The sequence below is a fragment of the Tiliqua scincoides genome, chromosome 1 (assembly GCF_035046505.1).
Source record: "Tiliqua scincoides isolate rTilSci1 chromosome 1, rTilSci1.hap2, whole genome shotgun sequence".
Lineage (NCBI taxonomy): Eukaryota > Metazoa > Chordata > Lepidosauria > Squamata > Scincidae > Tiliqua > Tiliqua scincoides.
This window is the reverse complement of record NC_089821.1, coordinates 45,756,666-45,777,989: the sequence shown is the minus strand read 5'-3', so window position 1 is coordinate 45,777,989 and position 21,324 is coordinate 45,756,666. Positions and strand designations below refer to the sequence as shown.

At 41.8% G+C, this 21,324-nt stretch overlaps 1 protein-coding gene and 1 pseudogene across 3 annotated transcripts in view; both read left to right on the top strand.

Annotated features, from left to right (window-relative positions):
* TEAD1 (TEA domain transcription factor 1) overlaps positions 1 to 21,324 on the top strand; it is a 244,272-nt gene that overhangs the window by 119,091 nt on the left and 103,857 nt on the right. The window lies entirely within an intron of this gene.
* LOC136637189 (5S ribosomal RNA) lies at positions 2,798 to 2,914 on the top strand (annotated as a pseudogene).

Sequence of the window (21,324 nt, the reverse complement as noted above, 5' to 3'; positions counted from 1 at the left end):
CCTCCAGGAGTGCGGAGAGCCCTGTGCGAGCATCTGCAAGGCTCCCCAGGTCTTCAAAAGTGAAAATGCAGCTATCGCGCACCACTTCAGTTTTGCAGAGGTGGAGCCTGATCACTCACTTTTGGAAGCTTGAGGAGCCCTGTAGATGCTCACGCAGGGCTCCCTATGCCCCAGGACGGCTGCTGCAGAGACTGGTGAATACATCACAGTCCCTGCAGCCCTGTTAGCGACACTATCCTGGGGATCACTTAGCTGCCTCCTCCCTGCCTCCTCACTGTTCCTGCCCCTTAAGGGGGCAGAGGCCAGGGCCCTCAGGCTGGGGCGTTGCGATGCACCAGTTTGAAAACCACTGGTGTATAGGATTGCAGGCCAAGTCTTCTTTTTTTAAAATTGAAAACTTGTGTGTTTCCAGCAATGTACAGGTTTCTCAAAGTAAAGGGGTTATCTCAAGGTTGTCTTACTGAAGACTTTTCTGTCCAGCAAGTGACATGGTGATGATAGGTTCTTTGCTGCTTCTGTTCTGAGGCTGCAAAGCAGATGAGGTACCTGTTGCAGCGGGCAACTCAATGTGAAATGTGAAATATACCTCAAGCTGTGCACAGGACCTTCAGAGGTCAAAGAGGCACGCTGTCCTAGAGGTTGGTGTTACTGAAGGAATACGTGGCCAACTAACCACAGGTTGAGCCAACATAATTAACTGAGCTTCTGTAGCAGGTAGCTCAGCGTAACAGGTTTTTTTTCTCAAGCTGCTTACACGGCATTCAAAGATCAAGGAGGCCTAACATGTGACCGTGCCCTGCAAGATCGTGCATGAGCTGGAGCTGTGCGCTCAATTAAAAAATGTTTTTAGGGGGTGGGGATTTTCTTACTTGAGACCAGTTTCTGATGGATCTATAGGTCAGCACCATGGACAGTACTGAAAAAATGTCTCCCTTCCCTATGATAGGCGCACATTTTCACCACTTCTGTTTCAGGTATATGGAAACACTGAATTTTTTCTGAAGGTGTTTTTCTCATCTTGGAGGTCCCATAAACTGTTGCAAAAATGCACCTTTGGCAGAGGTGTAAAAATGCACCATTGGTAGATGGTGGGGTTTACTAATTAGACTATCTAGCATATAGCAGGGACAACAGCCTATTTAATCGGATAGAAACAAGAAGCAAGTCAAGCTTGCTTATATATTTATGTTGAATATCACATATCAGTCAGAATTATGTTAAGGCTTTGATATATACTGACCTGGAAGTGACACGCATAGGATTGTGCTGAACTGTAATAGTGAAATTTCTGATGTACTTCACAAGCACAACTCAGGGAAGCTCCCAAGCCCCAAAATCAACAATGCTTTACAGTCCCTGAACTTACAACATCCCAATCTTAACCTGTGCTGGCACAGTCAGATCTCAGTTCTGGAAGGGGCTTCAATAAGTATTTATTCCCTTTTAGATAATTCCTGCTGTATCTTCTAGAAATAATTTGTATCTCCCCAAAATTTATTACGGCCCACCCAAGATAGTGTTGGAGTTGGAAGATCAAAGCACCTACCAACTTGATCAGGGGAAGGGTCCTTTTTTACTAGACATCCGACTCTTCAAAATAGTAGATGTTTTTCAGTGAAAAATCAATGCAATAAAACCACCTTTAACAAATCTAAAATCCACAGGGGGTTTCTCTGCAAAATGCAAGCAGAAAAACTCAATGTTGTGCCGTGTGTGAGAGATCCTTGTTTGGTTTCTCTTATTTTCCTGAATGTAACTTGCACAACTGGTGAGAGGTGGCAAAATTTCATCTATCTTGATAATTAGAATATGCTTTGCTAGTGGGCTGCAATTGATCCGATTAGCTAAGTATACATGCTGTACATTTAGGGCATCTAATTAAATTTTCTTGAGTTACTTTCTCTCCATGGTGTATATACCTTCCCTGAGGGTAATCCTCATAGAAATCTTACACAGAAACATTGATTTCCAGTGTAAACGAATCACACATGAACCTCAAAGCAAGACATTTTGAGAAGTGACCAGAAAGTGCCTGTTTTTGTAACTTGCAAATTGCTAGCCTTGTATATAACTCCCAAACGCATACATTCAGCAAATATGTTGGAAGCCAGTCGCCTAAACACACTTGGATGTGAAATGGATTTGACTGACAATTCTCATATTAGGTCATTCAAAATGCTTGGGAAAGTAACGTAAAGTGGGATATCCCTAAACTGATTATCTATCAGAGGTGGTTGGTTGTGTGCTGATGTAATTTTAAACAAGGGCCTGGGATAGCCACATCTGCAACTGAAGATCTGCTTAGAATAATTTGTGCTGGTTAAAGTTCAATAATTGAAGTTCATTTTTGCATTTATCGAATTGTCACTGCTGTTGAGCCTTTCTTTTTATAGCTGTTTTATCACTTCTGTAGAGCAAATAAGTAGGGAGCTGTGGGCCCAATCCTATCCAATTTTCCAGCCCCTGTGCAACTACAGTATAGCCCCATGGTAAGGGAACAAATGTTCCCATACCTTAAGGAGGCCTCTGTGACTGCTGCTCCACTACAAGATGCAGTGCATGCCCCATTAACAAAGTTGCACCGGCACTGGAAAATAGGATAGGATTGGGCCCTCAGTTAGCTATACTGCCTTAAAAGCAAACACAATATTCTCTAGTGTTTTTATGTTCACTTTGTGCATGTCAGAGCATTTAGTAATTACAGCACTGTTTAAGTTCTATTAACAATATTACCAATTTATAGAAAACCAGTTCAACTTAAAACTCTTCTCCAGATGTCTGTATGTTTCGTACAGTGCCCAGCAACTGTAACCCTGCACATGCCTGATCTTGTCTGATCTCAGAAGCTAAGCAGGGTCAGGCCTGGTTAGTACTTGGATGGGAGACCGCTTGGGAATACCAGGTGCTGTAGGCTTATACCATAGTCTTTCGAGACTGAAGGTTGCCAACCATTTACCATTAGTAATTTTATATTTATTTTAAAACTCAGGACTGCAAGTCCCAGTGAACTCACTTTAACTGAGTTACAAGTAAACTTGGGCTGGGGGATGTCAGTGCCAGAATTGTTGATGGTAGAAAAATAGGGGTTGTTAATATAGGAGATCCAAGAGAGTATTATTACTTCATGTAGATCCCTAGCCTACATGTTAATAAGAGTTGAACATAAAGCCAATATGCCATTCCACAGAAGATGCATTTTTATGACTGAGTATACAGTTCACAATTAAATTATGCATTCTTCAAATGATGTAGCAACTGAATGAAACAATTCCTCTGTTTGTTCTCTGATCAGTGCCATTGTTAAACAGTAAACCCTTGTAATGCAGTTAAAAGAGCTGTATGTTCATATTATTCTTCATGTCTTTGTTTTATAGCTTCTTATACAGTAGTCAATTGAGTTAATTAGTTCTTTGGCTTATGAATAGAATATATGCTTTTTTCTAGAATATAGTATAGGTTGTGTCTGACCAGAGTGGGAGACACAAGCTGTTGATTTTTCTTGGGCAATGTGTGGGCTAGATTTAAATTTCACAATTTTTTTCTGTCTTCTTTTTTGCTGAATCCTGATTTGAAATAGTTCAACCTTATAGTTGCCCATCTTAAAGGACCAAGGGGTTCATCTCTGAGATCAAATTAAAGCAAATATATAAATACGATGTGTGATGTTGTTCATGGGTCCTATGTAAACCAATAGCATTTTGTCATGTCTAAGTCTCCGGATATATAGTCATGCATTGCTTAGCGACAGGGCGCAGACCAGCACCCCTGTCGTCAAGAGAGACGTGACGCTATGCGAAGCCTCCAAAGATTAGGGGAAGCTGCCTTCGCCTCCAGAGGCTCAGAATGCCCAGTTTCTTGATGAAACCAGAAGTCACGTCTCTCATGTGCTCTGGTATTCTGAGCTTTGAAGTGTGTGCAGGGACCAGCAGCGGCATTGCATATGCGGTCCGTTGCTGGTTGGATTGTCACATAGTGGCACTCGCCTGTAATTGTAAAAATTGTTGCATGTGCTTGGGTGATGGTGGTATAAAATCACAACCGTTAGACAGATTTGCATGTCTGTCTGCAACTAATTATTGTGCTTTACAATTGAGTTAACTCTTGTACATCAAGAATTCATTGGGTCTTTAAGAACGATAAATGATTATTGTCATGTAATGAATTTATTATCTCAATTACTAGGAATTTTGTTCCATCAGGTATCATTCTAAGGAAAGCAAAATAAACCACTATTTTCCTTCCTTATTTAACAGGAATTGCATACAAGGATGGATATATAATCATAGACATGCTGAGTAGACTCTCAACAATTTAAAGTAGATCTGTGACTGTTTACAAGTCTGATGTAAATGTTGATTTGTACAGCATGAATTTATCAGTTGTATGGCAATCCTGTATTTAGGCAACCAGCAAGGTAGTAGACACAGATGACATTTTCAGGGAACAATGTATGTGACTTATCTGTTCTCCCAAATTGTCATATTAGCACCTAATTAATTTCATACTGTTGTCACTAATCACTTCCTAACATAACCCTGATTGCTTCACAGGGACAGGAAAAACTAGTTCTGCCATACTTGTTGTAGCCAATTAATTTGCGTGTGATCAAGGAGCTGCATTTTTTGCAATTGGAATTATTTTTTATTAAATTACTGCAAATAATATACTTTTAACAACCGCAGCCTAGTGCTCCACCCTCTTTCCCCTCATTGCATGTTGCTAGTTGTCTGTGCACAACTTACTTTTGCTATTCCCTAAAGGTGTTTTTTGAAGGAGTCTCAAGAATTGATCAGATTATGAAGCTGTATCTATGGAACAACAAGAGTATATGTGGCCAAAGCAGGGCTTTCTCTGGTGACAGGAATTGTCATACCTGAACAAAATATGAGAATTGCAATCAGAGTGTATATTTCGAGTTTCTGGTTTAAGCATTCTCTTTCCAGGTTCATTTACATAAATAGAGGACAATACAATTTTGTCTTTACTCAAGCAGATTTTCAGGTTTTACAGTTTGACTTTGCATAGAAGTGTTAGCTAGTGTTAGTTTTTTTTAACAGCTTTTTAGTCCCTCTTCATACTATTTTTTCTTCCATATCTGTAAATACCGAACTGAATATATTTGCCAACAAACAATAATGCATAATGCATCTAACAAACTTGGACTCCAGTTCATGAAAGCACATGTCACAATGCATCTATTAATCGTTACAGTTTCACAGTCTCTCTTTGTAATTCCTCTTCCGAGTGCATCATATCTGAGTATGGAACATAGGAAACAAGTGTTTTTTGAATGCTCATATTCCTTCAGTGAAGATGTATAGTGCACATCAGTGCTTCTGCTTTGCCTTTTTTGCAGTCTCTCACAAAAAAATACAGAGGAACCCAGAGATCCAAATGGCCCCATCATGCAATGCACTGATAATTCATTGTACTAAATGCCATCACATTTTGCCACAGCCGTGAAATCAGATGTTTCAAACTTCACTACACCTTTCACTTTCATCCATGTTTCTGAGAGATGTAATGAACATTATGCTGAGGATCTAGGACAGTTACTTTCAACCCTTTTCATCTCATGGCACACTGGCAAGGCACTGAAATGGTCAAAGCACACCATCAGTTTTTTGACAACTGACAAGGTATACTGTGCTGCCAACAGGGGGAGGGCTCGCATCCTCCAATGGCCCTACCAATAAATGATCCTCTCCCAAATTCCCATGGCACACCTGGGGACCATTCACGCACACCAGTGCACAGTGGTTGAAAATGGTTGATCTAGGAGAAAAAATGGTAATGTTTCAGATAATCATCTTATTACTAAAACATTGAAACAAACCCATTCCGTGTTTCTTATGAGGAATCAGTTAAACAGGGGTATATTTCCCTGAGTGTATCCTAAAGAGAATAAGTTTAACTTATCCAAATTTTGTCAACTTATGTTGATGGTGGGTGTACACTGGACGCCATGGTACTTTGTATAACTGTAGTAAAATGCATTCTTAAAGTGCATATCCTGATGGTAAAATTCATTTGTCATATATCCTGTAATCTTTTAATGTTAGGCACCATGACTATATGACTCCAGTGGTGTTCAATGGAATTATTTTTCAAGTTGTGTGAATTTGGGGGGAGGGGTGCATTTAATGTTGAATTGATAGAGAAAAAATCTGCGTCGTCCTAAGTGTATTTCATGTGGAACAGAATAAAAGTGAAGTAGTATAGGATATTAAGCTGCATTCCTGGTAGGACTCTTTCTCTAAAGCAGTCAACTTATTTCTTTCTTCTTGTTGGATCTTGCACTAATCATTAATATCTGTACTGTTGTCACACCTCAAAAACATTCCTATTGACACTTCAATCATTTTTAAAGCTCTTGAATTGTCAACGTGTATACAACTAACCTTTTGCACTCTATTAAAATTTAAGGACTGCTTGATTCTCAGTGAATGCCCAAGCAACCGGATCATGAAAGCGCTACTTTGTGCCAAGGGCATGATGCAGTGCACCCGTTCCCTTTTAACAAATAATAAGAAGTTTGACTTTTCATTTACACATTCTGCCAATTGCTAACAAGTTTCCATCTCGTTCAAACACTGAATTGATCCAAAGAAATTGAAAATATTGATTTAACCCTCTTCCTGATTTGTGCTGTGGGCACCTGCTAGTGCAGTCTTAGCACATAACAATTGCTTGGCTGTAATTCCTCAGGGGACCACTAATAACTACCACATTTGTCTTTTCATCTTCTGAAATTATGCTAGCAGTTGTCCAAGTCAATTGTGATTCATTTGATACTGCTCTCCTTCAAGACATATTGCAACCAAATAGACTTGCTCACCAGTAATATATCTGATGACATAGTTAGTTCTAGTTAATTGACAGAATGATTCAGGCTTTTATGGATGGCATTAATTGGTCCCCAGCGTCCATGCAATAATTGACCAGACAGTGTAGACTACATTAGCCTCTCATCCAGTCAGAATAGTGGTGAGATGAGGTAAATGTGGTACAAATGATAAAATGGCTATATTTTAAATCAAACATTTATAAACTGTGAAAGTGGCCACATTAGTTGGGTTTAAATAATTGAATTACATAAATGTCCACATTCAAGTATTTCTCTCCCTCCTCAGTTAACACATGTCGCAAATGATTCTTAGATGCCTTAATGGAGTTTGTTACTAATGATCAAAATGTGCAAAGTGCAAAGGCTAAAAGACAGCTGGAGATTTTAACTTTGTTGCATTTTATCTTCTGAAAATTTACCTGGGAGCTTACGATCATAGAGATGCAATTCTTGTTAATGTTAGTTCAGAGTTGGGATCTGCTTCTCTTATTTATATATGTTATTCTTTGAGATGTTACAGTGAACTGTGCAACAACATGTAGATTAAGGCTTTTCTTGGCATTCTGAAGGATTGTATTTTTAAGGAGGGTGACAAACAGGAAATAAGGGAGCAAAGTTATCACTGCAGTGAGAATGAGTTGTGTTAATGCTTTACTCAGAGGATTAAAAAGTATGGGCCAATACTTTTAGTATTCTTCCTTTTTACTTTGAAAACCTCATCAGACTGATGTGACATGAAAACTGGGCAAGAAAGTTGTAATGGGTAGTAGAGTCAGGGAGACTTTAGCTGCAGAGAAATGTAGTATTGCCTGATGTCAAAAGTGACTTTCTACAGCAAGAAAGCAGGTCAGGACAAGGACACACTTAAACCTGAAACTCACTCCTCTCTCGTACCAGTAGAGTATGGATAAAATCTATTTTTGGATCAAATCAAACTGTTACTGTCCTGTGTCCAAGGATGTTTCTACATCTATATTGAGTAAAGTGTTAAAATCATGAATAGGTCAAAAGTATTTGGTTAGATAATTGGTCAGAATTAGATAGTGGGATTGGCACTTTATCCTAATCATTAATGTCTTATAAGCATCAGTGCAATACTATTTGTGGCAGAGCAGTTGGAGTGTCCTGCGCTTTGAGCTTATTTGCTAGCAGCGCTACTCATAGGAATGAGCTATTAGTCACCTCACTGGACTGTGTTGAACTACAGAAATACTACAATGTTCATGTAAATTGTTTTTACTACCTCACCATGAGCCTTGGCGAGAGAGTCAGCAGTAGACTTGTGGCATGTCTGTTACCTTTGCACCAAGAAGCTGACAGCAAACCTGCCTCACTGCAGCACATATGATGTGCCAATTCTATGCTTGGGATAATTAGAAAAGGTATTGAGAACAAAACGGCTAATATTATAATGCCGTTGTACAAATCAGTGGTAAGGCCACACCTGGAGTATTGCGTCCGGTTCTGGTCGCCAAATCTCAAAAAGGACATAGTGGAAATGGAAAAGGTGCAAAAGAGAGCGACTAAGATGATTACTGGGCTGGGACACCTTCCTTTTGAGGAAAGGCTACGGCGTTTGGGCCTCTTCAGTCTAGAAAAGAGATGCTTGAGGGGGGACATGATTGAGACATACAAAATTATGCATGGGAAAGATAAAGTGAATAGAGAGATGCTCTTTACACTCTCACATAACACCAGAACCAGGGGACATCCACTAAAATTGAGTGTTGGGAGAGTTAGGACAGACAAAAGAAAATATTTCTTTACTCAGTGTGTGATTGGTCTGTGGAGCTCCTTGCCGCAGGATGTGGTGACAGCATCTAGCCTGGACGCCTTTAAAAGGGGATTGGACAAGTTTCTGGAGGAAAAATCCATTATGGGTTACAAGCCATGAGGTGTATGTGCAACCTCCTGATTTTAGAAATGGGCTATGTCAGAATGCAAGGGAGGGCACCAGGAGGCAGGTCTCTTGTTATCTGGTGTGCTCCCTGGGGCATTTGGTGGGCCGCTGTGAGATACAGGAAGCTGGACTAGATGGGCCTGTGTTCTGATCCAGTGGGGCTGTTCTTGTGATGCAGAGATCTGTATATTGTCTTTAGTGCTGAATTGAGGGGGGTTAGTATTCAGGTGTTAACACAAATCTCTTACCTGTTCCTGGCCCCCTTTATTTTTCCTATTATCCAGCTTCCAGATGTGTAGAGGATAACAGTGGGTGCTGCTGCTAGGCAAAGCAGCTTTTAGCACTTAAATTCTTGGCTGTGCCTTAATCTTTCTGTGAAAGTGTTCTGTTCACTTGCTCGCACTTGTTCTGCTTTTTCAAACCTTTAGGAGTAGCTGAAATCATGTCACAGTTCTGTGGCAATTTTTATTTTTTAAAACAGGGGGTGGTCTTTGTTGTTTTAGTCTTGTATTGTTGGGGTTTGTGTTATCCTGGGCAATAGCTGATTTGCCACCACATTAAAATAGCTTCTGTGTAACGAAAGTAACAACAGAACTCATTCCTGCTCCCTTGTTCTAGATAGCTTTAGATTCAGCCAACACTCTGACAATAAAACAACTGATTTTGTGATGTTTTAAGCAGTTTGGCCTTCTGACAGTGAAAAAATTGGTAGGCTGATCAATAAAAGCTACAAGCCCTCTTGTTATGCCTTCCTCTATGCCAGCGGTTCTCACTCCTTTATCCCCAAGACCCACTTTTTAGAATGAGAATCTGTCAGGACCCACCAGAAGTGATGTCATGACCGGAAGTGACATCATCAAGTAGCAAAAATTTTAACAATCCTAGACTGCAATCCTTCCCACACTTACCCAGGAGTAAGTCCTTCATTGACTATCATTGTTAAAATCCTCTTGATAAAAGCCTGTTAAACGTACAGATCTGTGACATTTCCCCAAATGCAGTCACTTAACACGGTAGCATCAAGTCTAACATATTAAAGTAAAATATTGAAATGAATGGGGGCCCACCTAAAATTTATCTCGTGAACCACCTAGTGAGTTCCGACCCACAGTTTGAGAAACATTGCTCTATGCATTCAATCAATGCATGAGAAAGAGCAAAATCATGTCAGATGGCCCTACCCTAGCCAGCATGCAGCAGCTTCACTCAGCACCCTTGTCTTCTATGAATTTGGGTGCAATGGAGGAATGGGTTTAACCATCGCTCCCAATTGCCAGAAATCAGTGGAGCACACATGACTTGCGTATAGAGTATTCCTGGTTCAGTCCCTAGCAACTCCATGTAGATCTAGGAAAGACCTCTGTTTGAAACCTTGGAGAGGCACTGCCTGTTAGAGTAGACTAGCAATTTTCAACCAGTATGCTGTGGCACTTTGGAGTTATTTATTAATTGGGCCATTTGTTGATGTGAGGCCCAGCCAGCAATGCTATATGCCTTGTTAGTTTTCCAAAAACTGATAGTGTGTCCTGACAACTCTAGTGCCTTGTCTGTGTTCAGTGAGATGAGTGAAAACTGCTGGGGTAACCTAGAGAGTCTGACCCTGTATGTGCACAGTTGTATATATAGAGAGCCCATTCTTATACTATGTTAAGTGCATAAAGAGCAACACAGAGCCTGTTACAAAATCCCAGTCTATCTTCATGCTGGTATTAAATGTAAGGAAGGGATTTTTCTGGAAGATATGTGGCTCTTGTCACTTCAGGTAACACCTTGTAAGACAAAGGGCACAATCCTAACCCAGTTTCCAGCACTGACATAAGGGCAATGCAGCTCTGAGGTAAGGGAACAAACATTCCCTTACTTTAAGGAGGCCTCCATGAGTGCCACCCAACTGCAGGATGCAGCACATGTCCCATTGGCACTACTATGCTAGTGCTGCAAAGTTGGTTGATTTGGACCAAAATGTGATGCAAATGCAGGTGACATTGTACAAGTGATAACCAACTGGTATGGGTGGGCCTTAAAACATAATGACGATGCAACTTACTTTTTTCATTAGGAGACAAAAGAAGTAATGCGGCTGCTGTTTTGAGTATGCAGTCATGCATTCTTTGTAACATCTATTTGAAACCATATTCTCATGTATTCTCCCTTACATGTTTCCTAGAACTAGAGTGACTATTAACAGTCTTGGGAAATATGGTGGTGATCTGAGTACAGGACGTCGTCACTTAACATCCTGGACAGGTTCTTGGGAACTGATTTTAACTGAAGCAACATATAACAAAACCAATTCTACCTTAGGGTGACTGATGTATGTAAACAAGAGTTTCTGGGAGCATCTAGCCCATCCAGCGGTCCCGCCATGACCCCTGGAGCTTCATCACAGCGGCAGCTGCTCAGAGATGCCAGTCGACGAGTGAGGCATTGGCTGCTGAGCTGCAGAGGCTTGTGAGGCAATGTCCCCGCAAACCACCAGAGACAAGTGGTGGCACTGTGTGCCTCACTAGTGAAACTTCGAGCCCACCAAACGTGAGCAGCCCTGCCCCCTGCCTAGGGGACAGATGGTGGTGGTGTGTTGATGCGAGGAGGGAAGGAGGAGGGAAAAGTGGTGGAGAAGGGGGGGGGCCCTCCATTTCATCTGTCAGGGTGGCCAGAAGTGCAGAAATCTCATTTTCTCATCAATGTTGAAGCAAAACATTGAATAAAACAGTGTTAAGTGAGGGCGTCCTGTATTTGTTTGAGTCTGTCATTTTAAATAACCCTTCTTATTTACAAGAGGGAGGGAGGGATCCAGGATCAACCAGGTTCACTTTACAGTTTGCTCGTAAGATTACTTGATCCTTTTAATTCTTTGTGACTTCTTTTTTTCTGAAAGCCAAAGATCACCAGTGAATATGCTGAGTGAGAAGGTAGCACTTGCATTGCACTGTGGGTTAATGTGTGAAGTAGCAACTTGTTCTCAAAAAGCTCTTCACTCTTAGCAAAAGAATGAGCATGGACACAATGAAGCTATGCTGTTTAACCCATTTCTGCCCAGCCCACAGGTGTACGTATTTGATCCCTGTTGCATATTTGCAACATTGGGCAGAGACGACTTAAGAAAAAAAGAGACCAGAAAGTCTGAGATCTGTGGGTGTGTGTATATGTATGTTGACACGCACATGTTCATGTATAACAGGGGTGCTCACACTTTTTGGGCTCGAGAGCTACTTTGAAACCCAGCAAGGCCCGGAGATCTACCAGACTTTTTTTTACAATGTTTGCGCCATCATAACATATAACATTTATGTGTACAATGTATGTTGGTGTACCTTGAGCCCCACTGAGTATAACAGGACATACTCCTGAGTAGACATGCCTAGGATTAGGCTGTGAGGCTGCAATCCTAGCCACACTTACCTGGGAGTAAGCCCCATTGAGTACAATGGGCCTTACTCCCGGCGTTTCCTCCCAGAGGCACCTGAAAGGGGGGGGTCGGCACTCCGCGATCTACTCATTTTGCCTCGCGATCTACCGGTAGATCGCGATCCACCTATTGAGCACCCCTGATGTATAGGCATGCACATATTTTTCCTAGAGAGGAAAACTTTTTGTTCTGAAGTTAAGGCAACTGGGCCACACATGTTTAAATGATAAATATATTTTAAAAGCTTGTTTGTATTAGGGTGATAATGTACTTTAGTCTAGTTGAGGAAATGAAAAGCCTGACACATGGCACCTGGAAATCCTTGTGACTCACCCCCATGCTTGACAGGGGTCTGTAAATTTTCCACGGCAGGAAACACATCGCTTACATGAACTGCACCAGGAACAACCTTTCATTTTGTTCCTAACAAATATATATTCAGTTCCCATTTTTAAATGCCTTTAAATAAATTTTTACAACACTGTAGGGTAACTATGCTTCATTTCACTTCTTTCTACTTGTGCCCTGTGAACAACTAAACACTGATGGTGACATTATGATGGGTGGGTGGGACAGGTGTTGCTATAATATAATGCATAATAAAAATGTGTTAAAAGAGGTTTACAGCTGCAAAGCTGACTACTCAGCATTAAGGAAATACTGGAAATAAGGTAAGCCTCTCTATTAAGGGGACTGCCTGTTGAGCAGGTGAAGTTGTGTAGTCAGACTGGGAGATGTGTGTTGGTGGTAGAGCTGAAGCAGTCGTTATTGCAGCCGCTGAAAGGAGGTTTACCGCTGTTTAATGAGGCCTCCAGCCAGAGAAATCTAGAGTAATGCAGACAGAGGTTATTAGAAAGGTTTGCATCCAACCTATCTTTTATCTTGGAGTTTGCTACGTTGTGTTGCTTTCTCACAAATGTATTGAAACTGTTTTAACACCCTTCCCTAAAAGATTTAACACCCTACCCAGAGATTGACCTGTGCATTTTTAAGAGGTCAAGACCTACCTCTGGAATCTTTGGTGGCTGGCCAGGGTATAACCTAGGATGAATTTCAGTTGGCCATGTAGAATTATGTGGGTTTTCTAGCTCCCACCCCCAAGCCTTTGGGTTATGACTGAATTTATATTTAAGTAAAACACTGAAAAACTGGGTTTCTGTTTCCTATCAATATTTCGTCACTTAAATAGTCTGCTAATATTTGGCCCAGTACTGGACTTACAGCCCAATCCAACACAACTTTCCCTGCACCAATGTAGCCATGCCAACATGGTGCATGCTGCATCCCTCGGGTTTTGTGCCACAAAGCCCTCCTCAGGGTAAGGGAACATTTGTTTCCTTGCCCCAGAGTAAGCTTTAACTGCTTCACTGGGTCTACTTGGGGACCTGCACCAGTGTTCTTGCTGGTGCAAGTTTGAGTGTACCCAGGTCAGTGGATCAAGGCCAAGAAGAGGGACAGGATAGGAGGTGCTGCCACCACCAATTTAACCCCATTCCTGGCCTTGACACACACCCCATCCTGCCCCTCATCCTGCTGTCCTGTTACTCCTCCTCCCCCTTTCTTCCAACCCCATCGCCGACTTGCTTGGGCTTCTCTGGCATGCTGCTACTCATGTTGGGAGCCCAGATGTGCAGAATGAGGGGGAGTCATGTTTTGTGTACACAGCCAGCACCAAAAATGTCTCAGTAGGATTCAACCCTTTTACACATATGTCTGCTCTCCATATCCTTGTTACCTGAGTTGAGTATTCTCTTCTGGGAGGGAAAAAAAAATCAATTTTTATAAATAAATTTAGTGCCTGCTGGATAAGAAAATGGAAATAAACAAATGTCCATAAGGAATTATTGAAAGCAACCCAAATGCACAGAGCCTTGTATGTTGCCAGTGGCATATTATGTGAGACTATAACAAAGAAAAGTTTTTCCGAAGACCTGTACTCCACTCTTGCATAATGTTATTTTCTATATGAGAACTTGCTTCATACTCAAATCTAGGGTCTCTCTAGCCTAGAGGTTTTTCCGTGTGCAGTATGATATCTGAAAGGTTTCAACTGGAAATCTCAGTGGTTCAACCCAAGGCAAATGACACATATATACCATATTTTTAAATTGAAGAATGTCCTCTAGCAAATTACAAACATTGGGCTAAACATGTTGCATTGGTATGCAATATTAGTTCTATATTTTTGAGTTTTATAACCAACAGATAAAGTAATATCTACCAATACACAGCTATAAACTTGATTTTTTTCCTAGAAGTTCTTCCTTCTAAAGCAGGGGTGCCCAGACCCCGGCCCTGGGGCCACTTGCGGCCCTCAAGGCTTCCCAATGCGGCCCTCAGGGAGCCCCCAGTCTCAAATAAGCCTCTGGCCCTCTGGAGATTTGTTGGAGCCCACACTGGCCTGACACAACTGCTCTCAGTGTGAGGGCAACTGTTTGACGTCTCACATGAGCTGTGGATGAGGGTCCCCTCCACTGCTTATTGTTTCACATCTGTGATGCAGTAGTAGCAGCAAAGGAAAGGCCAACCTTGCTTTGTACCAGGCCTTTTTTAGGCCTTGAGCTACTGCAAGACCTTCATTCATTCGTTTAAGTTCCATCTTTAATATATTCATTTATATAAATTTATTCAAATTTTAAATGTAAATTAGTTCTTTCCCCCCCCCCCCGGCCCCCGACACAGTGTCAGAGAGACCATGTGGCCCTCCTGCCAAAAACTTGGAAACCCCTGTTCTAAAGTATAGTGTTGTGTACGTGTCTTGCTGTAGGGAGATACAGACATGGAATGTGTGATGAAGAGAAAGAAGCATGGATTATTTTCTTGAGTATTTGTAATTGTGGAATAGTAGATGCAAGGAATGGTTAGGAATTGTAAAAGTTTAATGGTTAGGAATTGTAAAAGTTTAATAATAAATGAGGGCTGTGAGGAGGAGGGTAGGTTATTTGGAGTGTGGCTTTGACCACCTAATGTAAAGAAATTGCATGAGCTATGCGGTGGGTAGAGCTAGGGTTGAATGTGGAAACAGGTCTTCTAATTTTGATAAAATTAAGGAAATGCGGCAGGTGCTTAAGGAATGGGACTTTCTCAAATGACTTCTAGCTTGATAGTAATATAAAATTAGATTAATTTTTTTTTAAAAAAATACTCCATCTCTATTTTAACATCACAAATGTCATTAAAAATGTCATTTTAATGCCATTGTCTTGGAAGAATGTAGAGAAGCAAATACTATTAAAATAAATCTGCATCTAAATAGCTCTTGCATTAATAAATACTATGTGTATACGTGCATGTGCTGACTATAATCGTTTCAGGTTAACTCGTATAGTTATAACAGCCTTAGCAAGTATGATTGCACTGGAACATTCCATAGTGTACTCTTGATGCATCCAAGAATTTGTCCCATCTCCCTCCATCACTATCATGCTGTGTTTCTGAACTCTGAAATGGAATCCTCTGGTCATCTTGAAATATCAGTTGTTGCTGTCAAGATTTTAAGTTACTGTCAGCTAAAGCCATTCAGTATGATAGCTATGCTGAAGAGAATGTGACTGGAAGGGAGATATGTCATGTGGATGGTAGCATTAATCTCCCTTGCTGGCTCAGTCAGTTGTGGCATGTCTTTGGGAGAAACTGCAAACTGTTGGCCTCTATTCACATTTATGCAAAGACAAAGTTTTACCACTGTTGCTTGCCTGTAGCCTTTCTAAAGGTCAGAAAATATTTACTTCAATTCTAAGCAAATATCTGTCATGTTATCTCGCATTCTGTCGAAGAAAAATGTTTTATCTATATGACCACTCAGAATGACTTGCTAAAGGTGGTTTTCAGCAGAACCATTGTTGAGGTGGAAGAGTCTTTGCCCCTCAGTATTAATGAGAGAAAGTGACAGTTGTGAAAGCATACTTCTTTCTGTCCTTGCTCTTTTCGGGACATGGGACGCTTTGAATCTAGTTGGTTTCTAGGCACAACTTAAGTTGCTGGTTCTTAACTTTAGAAGCCCTAAATATCTTGAGATCCAGGTATCTGAAGGCACATGAACCTCCCTGAACCCTAAGATCAGAGACCCCCCTCCTCCTCCTGAAGTGGTGTGACAGCTAGGAAAAGGATCTTCCTCATTATGGTGTTCTTGTGAAATGCTCTCTCCATTTGCCTTATGAACCTGTCAGATGGTCAGTATCTGAGTGTATCTCATTGGGAGTCCACATGTGGGCCTCATGCATACAAGAACATTGGGAAAACCATCTCGAATTAGGCTATCAACCTATCTAGTCCAGGATCTTATTTCACATAATGGCCACCCAGGTGCCTGGGAAGCCCACAAGCAGGGAAATAAGGTCTTACCATGGTCCTGCTTTTGCTCTCATGCAGTTGGCATATGGATGCAGCTCTAAACTTACTGGAGAAAGAGCAAAATAGAATCAATGCATTTTATTAGTCTTTAGAATAATCCAGAAGAGACATCATATGAATATAGGTACTTTAGTGGCTTTACAGTTATAAAGGCTGTAATTCTACAGACATTATAGCCATTACCTGGCTTTATAGCCTTTGTAGACATTACAGATACTTACCTGTGAGTAAGTATCACTGAGCTCAGCAATACTTACTCCCAGGATAAGTGTCTGTAGAATTACAGCCTTTATAGGTGGGGACTTACTCCTGAGTAAACATGTATAGGAGTGTGCTGTAAGTCTTCCTCATTTGCTATTTCAAAGCTTGTGTGGATGAAAGTGCCTTCTAGTTGGAAGAGGAGGAGGTAGGGTGTCAGTTGTCCAACCAAGACAAAAGTCTTCTGAGCCTCACCTTTCTTATGCCAGGCAATCTGTGTTTCTACCATTCTCCATATTCTGCATCATAAGTCTCTTTACTCAAGTGTCAAAAGTATCAAACTCATCTTGCTCATTCAGAGTGATACTTCTCAATGTTAAGAGAAGGGTGTTCCTTTGGGAATGATAAAGAGCTTGGCAGTGTTTGGTTGTTAAAGTTGTATGATTAGAGAACCACTCCCAAATTTGTGTTTATTTTGTTTTATTGTATAAGCCAACTTGAGCTCCTGTAAGGATGGAAAGGCAGGATCTAAATCTTGGAAATAAATAGTAAGAAATAAAAATATGTGTGTTTACTGAAACAATTTCTCCTTACTCCTAACTATTTCATGTTTGTGAACTTGTAAATTAATAAACGGGCACATTTCATTGTACTTTGTACATTTCTGGATATAATATCTCAAGAAATTTTGCTCTGCAAAAATAACCAATATACCATTTACCCCTGAGGAAAGCAAGGTTAGGGATTGTATGCATAAATCCTTTGCACATTGGTTAAACACTTTCTGGTTGGCTCATATTTTGCTGTTTAGAAATCACTGTATGTAATCTGATTCCAGATCTCTTGCATAATCCAAGGTGAGTTTAAATATCTATTTGTACCTGCTAAAAATGCAAAATATCTTCTCCACAGTAGACATGGACACCAAATGTAAACAGCCAACTTTTCCACCACAGGAGGGTCTCTGGCACAGCAAACACATTCTCACTTCATCAACTAAGCAAGGTTGAGCTGAGGTTCTATGAGTAGTATTTGGTTTTGTTACTGTTTTACAAAAGGCCGGGTGGTACATAAGACAGAGCTCTTTCACAAGCTGATAGCTGTCACTACACTACACTGTTTTTAAAGGTATCCCTGGAAGAAGCTTGCATTTGAAGACAATGGTCTTTTGCTCAGTATGGTGGTTGGGTCACTGTAAATTATATTCTTAGCACGTTTGAGACAGCTTCACCCAGTCCATAACCACCTGTCTGGCTTCTGAGACTTTAGGAGGCTTGGCTCTCTTGCTTTGGTGCTTTCATTGATGTTATCAGGGTTAGGAACTTGATTTTTTTTTTTTAAAGTGAAATTGGAGTTTCTCAAGAAGCTGAATTCTGGGCTCATTACCTTATTCTTTGCTTTGTGGAACAGCATTGTTATTCAACACCATCATATCTAGCCCTTTATCACTACACTTCTTTCCATATTGAGGATGTGAAGCATACCTGATAACCCCATAGTGAGGATTATGGAGGCCTCAGGAAGTGATGGGACTGGTGGTCACTTATCTGTGAGGGAAAATAAAAGTATGGTCAGGCATCTCACTGCAGCAATTCACCTGAACAAAAAGATGCTTCTTTATTTGCACTGGGGTACAAACATACTGTACAAACTGGGGTGCAGTCATATTGTCTTATATCAAAAAAAAGTGGGACAAACCAAACAATGCATTGGGCGAAGTGTATGTAAGAGACATGAAAAGCAGAAAAGTATAAAAAGTAATGTTGGACTGTCACTAAGTGCAGGTAGCACTTTGTTTTATTTATAGTTATTAATTCTCTCTCTCTCTCTCTCTCTCTCTCTCTCTCTCTCTCTCTCTCTCTCTCTCTCTCTCTGCCTTTAATAACAATCCAACTTTATTCTCTCAGTTGTGTATACCTATAGGGTTGCATCCCACACTTTTGTGCTGGGCTGTTCATGATGGGGGGCTTCTTCTGCAAAGGTCAGTACTGTAGTTCCTTCCAAAAGTGCACCTCTGTTGCCATTTTCAGAAGGAGCTCCATACCAAGGGATGCTGCAGCACAAAAGGTTAGAATATATTCAGTTTGTACTGAGAAGAAGGGAGACTTGAATATACATAATTATTTGCAGAAAGATCTTCATGTGAAAGACTTTGTTCATTTCTCCAGTTCTCAAACTTTCCACCCTGCAACCCACCTTCAGCTCAGCAACCTGGAAGTGCTGGTGGTTCCAGGAGATGTTCTGTGAGCAGCCAGAAATCAGGTCTTGCGTTTGATCTAGAGCAGCGGTTCCCAAACTGTGAGACATGGCTCCCCAGGCAGCCGCGGAACATAACCAAGGGATCTGTGGAATCTTCACAAAATCTCCATGCCCTATACCAGGGGTTGCGCTCACTGGGACAGGCCTTGTATGCTGTTTGAGCTCTCCTCTTTTCCTCAATGACTGGTGTCAACTCCTCAGAGTGGGCCTCAAACCAGTCTGCCGTCTTGTTGGTCTTCTTGCCAAATATCTGGCAAGGAGATGTGCTAACGACTACTGGCTCCAGCTCTGCTCCTAGATACAGATAGCAGCTGACATGGGCAACATCAAGGGGATGTATGACGGTATCAAGCAGGCCCTAGGTCCAACGCAGAAGAAAATTGCCCCTCTGAACTCTGCCACAGGTGAGGTCATCCAGGATCGGGCGCAGCAGATGGAATGCTGGGTGCAGCACTACTCTGAGCTATAGTCCAGAGAAAATGTAGTCACCGAAGAAGCGCTGAACAACATTGAGTGCCTGCCTGTGCTGGAGGAGCTTGACAGTGAACCAACCCTAGAAGAACTTCACGTGGCCCTGGACTCCCTTGCCTTTGGCAAGGCACCTGGAAAAGACAGCATCCCTGCTGAAGTCCTAAAGTGCTGCAAAGAGATCATCGTCACTGAGCTGCATGAAATCCTCTGTCTCTACTGGAGAGAAGGTGGAGTACCTCAAGACATGAGGGATGCAAACATCATCACGCTGTACAAGAACAAAGGCGACAGGGGTGACTGCAACAACTACCGTGGCATCTCTCTCCTTAGCGTTGTAGGAAAGTTGTTTGCCCGAGTTGCACTAAAGAGGCTCTAAACTTTAAACTAAACTTTAAAAGTAAAGTTGTACTTGCAGAGAGCATTCATCCAGAATCGCAGTGCAGATTCCAAGCCAACAGGTCCACCACTGATATGGTATTCTCCCTTAGACAACTGCAGGAGAAATGCAGGGAACGATGACAGCCACTCTTTATAGCCTTCATAGATCTCACGAAGGCTTTCGACCTGGTCAGCAGGGACGGCCTCTTCAAGATTCTCCCCAAGATTGGATGTCCACCCAGGCTCCACAGCATCATCAGTTCTTTCCACAAGGACATGAAGGGCACTGTTGTCGTTGATGGCTCCACATCAGACCCTTTTGACATCCGAAGCGGAGTGAAGCAGGGCTGGGTTCTTGCGCTGACCTTGTTTGGGATTTTCTTTGCTGTCCTGCTGAAGCATGCCTTTGGAACTGCAACAGAAGGCATCTATCTCCGGACCAGATCAGATGGAAAGCTCTTCAACCTCTCCAGACAGAGCAAAGTCCAAAGTCCAGCTGAAATGTCTGTGTGACTTCCTCTTTGCCGACAATGCAGCTGTCACTACCCACTCTGTCAAAGATCTCCAGCAGCTCATGGATCGTTTTACCAAGGCCTGCCAAGATTTTGGACTGGCGATCAGCCTTAAGAAAACACAGGTCATGGTTCAGGATGTGGACTCACCCTCCTGCATTACAATCTCTGCGCATGAACTGGAGGTTGTCCATGACTTTGTGTACCTTGGGTCAACTATCTCTGACACTCTTTCTCTTGATACCGAGCTAAACAAACGCATTGGTCTGAAGGCCCTAGTAGTGGACCTCAGCAAGTGGGAAACCCTGGCCTCTGAGCGGCCTGCTTGGAGGCAGGCTGTGCAGCATGGCCTTTCCCAGTTTGAAGAGACACTTGGCCAACAGACTGAGGCAAAGAGGCAAAGAAGGAAGGCCCATAGCCAGGGAGACAGACCAGGGACAGACTGCACTTGCTCCCAGTGTGGAAGGGATTGTAACTCCCGAATTGGCCTTTTCAGCCACACTAGACGCTGTTCCAGAACCACCATTCAGAGCGCAATACCATAGTCTTTCGAGACTGAAGGTTGCCAACACTGATACCAGGGGTGTCCAAACATTTTGGCAGGAGGGTCACATAATCTCTCTGACATTGTGTTGGGGGCACAATAATTAATTTACATTTCAAATTTGAATAAAATTACATATATGACTACAGGTCCAGCCTATTTATACACAGATTTTTTATACACGATTTGACTCAACACGAATGGCCCCTGCAAATGAGAAAGAATGTATTGATCCCTGGAGAAGGGAAAAAATGCATCCCTTTAAAATCAGTTTTAAAAACTGAGCAGTCATTTAACAACAGCCTCCTTAATGAGAGAGAGGGAGGGCAGCAGGCTAACAATCCATCAATCCTTCTCTCTCCTTCTGACCCCTCCCTTCCCCCAGCACAGTGAAAGAAACATTTGCATTGGTGAAGGGAGGGGCTGAGTGAAGTGTTGATGGATTGTCTTCTT